This window comes from Scyliorhinus canicula, chromosome 13 (genome assembly GCF_902713615.1).
Source record: "Scyliorhinus canicula chromosome 13, sScyCan1.1, whole genome shotgun sequence".
NCBI classification, from domain to species: domain Eukaryota; kingdom Metazoa; phylum Chordata; class Chondrichthyes; order Carcharhiniformes; family Scyliorhinidae; genus Scyliorhinus; species Scyliorhinus canicula.
The window spans coordinates 2,911,496-2,917,332 of record NC_052158.1 but is presented as its reverse complement, the minus strand read 5'-3'; the positions used below and the strand labels follow the sequence as shown (position 1 = coordinate 2,917,332).

Genomic DNA, 5,837 nt, shown 5'->3' with positions numbered 1-5,837 from the left:
CCCCCCCTACAGCCCACCCCCCCTACAGCCCCACCCCCCCTACAGCCCCACCCCCCCTACAGCCCCACCCCCCTACAGCCCCACCCCCCTACAGCCCCAACCCCCCCTACTGCCCCACCCCCCCTACTGCCCCACCCCCCTACAGCCCCCACCCCCCCTACAGCCCCACCCCCCTACAGCCCCACCCCCTAAAGCCCCACCCCCCCTACAGCCCCACACCCCCTACAGCCCCACCCCTACAGCCCCACCACCCCCTCCCCCTACAGCCCCACCCCCCCTACAGCCCCCTCCCCCCTACAGCCCCACCCCCCCTACAGCCCCATCTCTCCTACAGCTCAACCCCCCAATTCTCCTTCCCCTACAGCCGCACTCCCCCTACAGCCCCACCCCCCCTATAGCCCCACCCCCCCCCTTCAGCCCCACCCCCATTCCCCTCCCCCCTACAGCCCCACTACCCCCTCCCCCCTACAGGCCCCCCCCCATTCCTGTCTCCCCTACCTTCCCCGTCTGCCTTACAGGTCCTCGGTGCCGTGAGGCAGCAGTGCTAACCACTGTGCCACCTTGCCGCCCTGAGATTTTCCAGCACCTTTGCAAATGAATCCAGCCGTATTTCGATTTGCATTTAGTTCAAGGCCAAGAGCGGGGGGAGGGGGGGGGGGGGGGGGGGGGTGTAATGAGAATAATTGGAGAGCTCTCGTGGAGGGCCGGCACAGAGATGATGGGATGAATGGCCTGGATCCAGCAGCACCTTTCACCACGTCCCAAAGCCCATCACACGATCACACGCGGTGACACCAAGCGTAGTGACTGTTGGGATGTGGGAAACAGCACGGCCTGTGCACAGCAAGATCCTTCAAACCGCCGCAGGGTAACAGCCAGATTCCCCACAGAAATATTACCCGGGACAGGACTGCCTGGCTGCTCCTGGAAATGGGGCCCTGGGATCGTTTCTATCCACCTTGGACAGAGCAGACGGAGCTTTGAATTTTTAATATAAATTTAGAATACCCAATTCATTTTTTCCAATTTAGCCTGGCCAATCCACCTAACCTTCACATCTTTAGGCTGTGGGGGCGAAACCCACGCAGAGACGGGGAGAATGTACAAACTCCACACGGACAGTGACCCAGGGCCGGGATCGAACCTGTGACCTCGGCGTAATCCGGGAGGTTACAAGTCCAGCACTTCCTCCAATCAGGAGCTGAGAACTGCCAGCCTGGGACTCGAATCTTCTCACTCTTGACTGCGGCAGGCAGGCTGAGGGACAGCAGGGGCATAACACAACGCAAGCAGCTCTATCTTGGAGATGTGTCTGTGCCCACATAGCAGGGGACAGCTAAGAATCAGTCGGATCGCAAACGAGGATGTGATGCCACAGGGTTATGCAGCCCGGTAACAACTATCACCTTCTGGAGGGGAGAGGGAATAAAGACCCATTCCTGTGTTCCAAGCTCCTGGCAGGGGCGGTTTCGTTGGTCACACTCTCGCCTCTGCCTCAGGACGTTCCAAGTGTGAGTCCCACCTGTTTAAAATCCCTGCTGATAAAAGCGAGAGTGTCCCAAACCCAGAAGGTTTGGCATAATGGGAACAGGGGTAGCACAGTGGTTAGCACTGCTGTCTCACAGCGCCAGGGACCCGGGTTCGATTCCGGCCTTGGATGACTGTGCGGAGTCTGCACGTTCTCCCCGTGTCTGCGTGGGTTTCCTCCGGATGCTCCAGTTTCTCCCACAGTCCAAAGATGTGCTGGTTAGGTGGGGTTACAGAGATAGGGCAGGAGAATGGGCTTAGGTAGGGTGCTCTAGGGCAGCACAGTGGTTAGCACTGCTGTCTCACAGTGCCGGGGACCCGGGTTTGAACCCGGCTCTGGGTCACTGTCCGTGTGGAGTTTGCACATTCTCCCCGTGTTTGCGTGGGTTTCGCCCCCACAACCCAAAGATGTGCAGGGTAGGTGGATTGGCCACGCTAAATTGCCCCTTGATTGGAAATATGATTGGGTACTCTAAATTTTTTTTAAAAGATAGTATACTCTTTCAGAGGGTCGGTACAGACTCGATGGGCCGAATGACGACCATCTGCCCTGTCGAGATTCTATGGTAACTTGTATTGACCGTTCCCTCTCGGGGGTCAGCTGACATATCGGACAAAGAGACGAGAACAAGAATTTCATCCAGTTGAACTTTATTAACAAATCTTAACACATTTACACGGAAGTACTAATCAATGACTGAGGTATTTCCCGCACGAAATGAGGTGATTAAGCTCACATAGATAAAGATGAGACTTTGACTATAGTTCAGGCACCACCTTGTTGCAAGAATTATCCCCAGGTTCTTTTTCCTTTTATCCTTTTCTTTTTCTCTGTTACTGCATCGAATGGGCCCTCGGTCTTCCATTTTGCCACCTCTACAACTGCACAGTTATGGCCAATTGGCTTTAAGCAGGACTCTGTCCAGACGCAGTATGGATGGCACGGTGGCACAGTGGTTAGCACTGTTGCTTCACAGCACCAGGGTTCGATTCCTGGCTTGGGTCACTGTCTGTGCGGAATCTGCACGTTCTCCCCGTGTCTGCGTGGGTTTCCTCCGGGTGCTCCGGTTTCCTCGCACTAGTCCTGAAAGACGTGCTTGTTGGGTGAATTGGACATCCTGAATTCTCCCTCTGTGTACCCGAACAGGCACCGGAATGTGGCGACTAGGGGCTTTTCACAGTAACTGCATTGCAGTGTTAATGTAAGTCTACTCGTGACACTAATAAAGATGATAGATTATAAGGTGGCTAGTTTATTAAATTGCTTTTACAACTCTCCTCACAAAATAATCTTTTAGTGTCACAATAAACACACAAGAAGTCTATAATACACTATAGCAGTTGATGACACTGATGGCTAAACACACACACACACAATTATATAAAGTTGCCCCTTTATTCACTAAGTTTGATTCTCTACCTTTGAGCTCAGTGCAGCATATAGTTCCCATACACAGGTTATCTGGCCACATTGGAGAAAACCGTCTTCAGTTTCGGCTGACAAGTAGTTGGCTATGAAGTGCCATGGGACGGGCTGCGGTTGTTCAAGGCACTGTGTAAATGCAAACTCTTTCTTACCTTTTGTAAATGGGTGCTGACCTGCGCTGTGAGCACTGTCCCTTCTCGCGTGCGATTGTGGGGGGGGGGGGGGGGGGGGGGGTTAACCTTCCGGCAGCAACGGATTTGAGATTCTGAACCCCTTTCTCCTTTTTTGGATTCCTACGCGACAGGAGAAGACCCTGGTGATTTCCTGTCCGGATGATCTCCCCAAGTGCAAAGCCGCCCGGGATGCCGGCGTCCCCGTTCTCAACGCCGAGTTCATCCTGACGGGAATTCTCCAGCAGACTGTGGACTTGGTGAGCTACCGACTGGATGGGGAAAGCGACAGCCAACCCGAGGGGAAGAAGCGGACTGCCACCACCCAGTCAGCCAGCAGCAGGAAAAAGAAACGCTGACTTTTTAAAAAGAAAATACAAATGTACTAATTTTATTGAACCTGTAAATTCATAATGTTATTAAAAAATTGATTGAACTTTTAAAGTGTTTTCGTTCCCTGCAGTCGCTGTGTGGCACTTATCAGAATTATAAAGATATATTGTGAACGATGAGGACCCTGAGTTTGTCAGCGCGGGAGTGCAGCGAAGGTTCACCTCACTGATTCTGGGATGGCCGGATTGTCCAATGAGGAGAGATTGAGGAAACTGGGACTCTCTTGAGCAGGGATTCCCAAACGACTCCGTCAGAGGCCTCCAGGGGCCACAGAGGTTTCGGCAGACATGTGACCAGACAGCAATTCTGTCTAAGAAAACTGAAAAAAATATCCCGCCAACTAACATGTCAACCGAAGAAACAAAGATTCGAGAAAGAGTAACAGCCCCAAATCAAAGAACGCAAAACCATTTTATTAATTATAAATTTAGAGTACCCAATTCTTTTTTTTTTCCAATTAAAGGGGCAATTTGCCGTGGCCAATCTACCTTTGCTGCACATCTTTGGGTGGTGGGGGAGAAACCCACGCAGACACGAGGAGAATGTGCAGAAGAACTAGAATCAGTGACCAAAACAAGACCACCCCTGCCCTAGGGAGCCTATCAGTTGTCAATGCTCAGAGAGGAAGGGCTCTGATAGGCCAATTTCATTTCTTTGGGAGGGGATTCATGGGGGGGGGAGGGGCTTTGGAAGTCGATACATGTGAGGGGGCTGAAACGTGTCTTGGACATGATAACGTTTGGGATTGCCCCTATACTCTTGGGAGGTCACGAGGGGTTTGCCCGGCTGGAAACGTTTGCGAAACCCTACTCGAGACTGAGAGGTGAGCTCATTGAGACGTAGACAATTCTTACTGGGCTCCACAAGGTCAATATGAACACAGGAATTAGGAGACCATTCGGCCCCTCTTCAATCATGGCTGATTTGTTTGTGTTTCGAATTCCACATTCCCGTTAACCTTACATTCTCGTTGGGCAGGGGAATCGATCTACCGCAGCCTTCCTCATATTCTGAGGTAGAGAATTCCAAGTTCCCTTGAATTTAAAAAACTCTTCATCTCTGCCCTAATTTAAAAACTGCTCCCCCCCCCCCCCCCCCCCTGGGTTCTGGGCTCACCCACGAGAGGAAACATCCACCCCACGTCCACCTTCAGAACATTCAGAATCTTCAAAAACCTCAGATGCAGGAAAGGTGATTCTTCTGCTGGGATGGATCGAGAACAAACATCGTCTCCGGATCAGAGGCGGCAATTTTGGACTGAGAAAGTCTTGACTCAAGGATGGTGAAATTCTCCTCTGCAGTGGGCCATGAAGGCTCAGTCATTGAGTATGTTCAAGACCGAGATGAACCAAATTTTAGATGTTAAAGGGAAATGGCATTGAGTTAGAAGATGAGCCACGATCTACTTGAATGGCAGTCTCGAGGGGCCGAATGGCCTGAACCTCCTCCTACTTCCTGCGTTCCTACCTTAGGGGTTGGTGTCAGCTGCTGTATCTTAGTCTCTGTCCTGACTTTCGGAATGCCGTTTAAATGGACTGTGGGAAAATGAATTGCAATGGAGAAGCTGTTTACCCAGCTCAAACCCAGAGATGGAGCAGGAACCCTGGCCCCTCGGGATGTTCAAAGAGCTCCCTCAGCGCATTCGTCAATTTAAGAGTAAGCGGAGCACCCAGAGGCAACCCACGCAAATTCCACCCAAGATCGGAATTGAACCCGGGTCCCTGGCGCTGTGAGACAGCACTGTGCTGCTGAGCTACCCGTATGCCCAGAGCATCAGCCTGGGCCCCCGGATTACCAGCCAAGGGACATGAAGCCATCCTTCTCTTCGTGTAGTGACTGTTGATGCAGGATTCACCAATGCGCGAAATGAAGACCAACATTTCTAGGGTATCCCTTCCGTCATCAGAATATCCAAAAACATTTGTTACAGCCACTAAAATACTCCCGGGCACAGGTTTGTCCTGTTTGTCCATGTACCTGAAGTGTTGTAGACGGAGAATCCTGGATTTGAAACCCACAGGCATCCCGCGGAACAGATGTACTGTTGTGCGGAGATCAACCATCAACAAACAAAAGATTCCGACGACTCGCACAAATCTTGCTGGAAAAACTATCAAACCCTGATCTGTCCCGATACTGTGAGGGCCAGTTCGGGAGGCGTAGAAAGGCTCCCCTTCTCGTTCTGAGATTTGTTTTTTTGTTGAAGAACTTGCTTGCCATTTTTGTGAGTCATTAACTCTTTAACTGCTGTGACTGTAAAAGACACACACGGACAGGTTTTCTCTAAGTTTTAAAAGAAATGGAAAGAATGTTTATTGTTC

At 51.5% G+C, this 5,837-nt stretch overlaps 1 pseudogene; it reads right to left on the bottom strand.

Moving 5' to 3' along the window:
• Positions 1–5,540, bottom strand: part of LOC119976426 — a 16,263-nt pseudogene extending 10,723 nt beyond the window's left edge.
• Between the last annotated feature and the right edge of the window lie 297 nt (positions 5,541–5,837).